The sequence below is a fragment of the Scyliorhinus torazame genome, chromosome 11 (assembly GCF_047496885.1).
Source record: "Scyliorhinus torazame isolate Kashiwa2021f chromosome 11, sScyTor2.1, whole genome shotgun sequence".
NCBI lineage: Eukaryota > Metazoa > Chordata > Chondrichthyes > Carcharhiniformes > Scyliorhinidae > Scyliorhinus > Scyliorhinus torazame.
In genome coordinates this window covers 181,255,205-181,256,352 of record NC_092717.1, presented here as the reverse complement: position 1 = coordinate 181,256,352, position 1,148 = coordinate 181,255,205, and the positions used below count along the sequence as shown (strand labels likewise).

General features: G+C 46.2%; 1 non-coding gene across 1 annotated transcript; it reads left to right on the top strand.

The window, feature by feature from the left end:
• Positions 1-628: 628 nt before the first annotated feature.
• Positions 629-701, top strand: trnam-cau (transfer RNA methionine (anticodon CAU)). The gene has a single exon. It is a non-coding gene; the product is annotated as a tRNA-Met (tRNA).
• Positions 702-1,148: the final 447 nt, after the last annotated feature.

The window sequence follows — 1,148 nt, the reverse complement described above, 5'->3', positions numbered from 1 at the left end:
AACGTGTCTGAGTCTGCATCGCAAGCTGATGTATTTTTCTCTAAGCTGCCTCAATGTTTTCTGAAGATTTTTCACTTTGGCAGGATGCAGACTGTAAGGATGGCAAAACTGGTCATGCTGTCTGCAGAGCAATTCAGTGCATGCCTCCTTATCGCAGTAGGCAGCACATCAATCCCATCATTTGTAGTTCCTGAGGATAATCTTCAGGGAGGGCAGCATTGTGTTCAAACGATTTCCAACCTCTGATGTCACGTTGCCATCTCTGCTGTTGGCAGAAAGGAAGGCAACTTGCTTGCAGCAGCCCTCCAAATGATTGGTCTTCTCTGTGAAGCAGCATGAGGAAAATGCATTGAAATGTGTGAACTGTGGTTTGAATGAAACAACTGATGGTCGTGACGTTTTGTCTCTTGTGTAAAATCTAGTGGAGAATGTGGGCATCGATCCCACTACCTCTCACATGCGAAGCGAGCGCTCTGCCACTTGAGCTAATTCCCCCTGGTCGGCACCAAATGTGTGCCAATTGTCCACACTTTCTGCAAAATGATGTTGTAACAGCAGTCGAATTGTGCATCGGGGCTCCCTGATGCCTCAACAAAGTATATGTTATAACAAACACCAACAAACGGAAGCTTTCTTAGCGCAGAAGGCAGCGTGTCAGTCTCATAATCTGAAGGTCCTGAGTTCAATCCTCAGAGAGGGCAGATTTTTATTAAAAAATCCTTCGCGTTTTCCACTTATTTCATATTCCTATCTCCGCCGCTGATAGAAATGCAGACAACCTGCTTGCAGCAGCTCTGCAAATCATTCGGCATCACTGTGTTGTGGCAGATGAAAAACATCTGAAAGTGCCTCACCACTGCTTGCAATGAAACGACGGGGGACCCTGATGATTTGCCCAAAGGGAAAATCAATGTGAAGAATGTGGCCATCTATCTGACTCCACCATGCTAATCCAGCTCTCTAACATTTGCAACAATTCCCCAAACTTGGCTGTGTTTTCATGTTTCTGGCTGCCCAGGATCACTTCAGTCACTGTCTCCAAGATACTCGAAAAACGGCAGAGCAATTCTGCTTTGGCTATGCCTGCCACCTCAACACAGCGATTTTTCGAATCGACTCAACGTGACCAAGCAACTGCAGCTTGTACC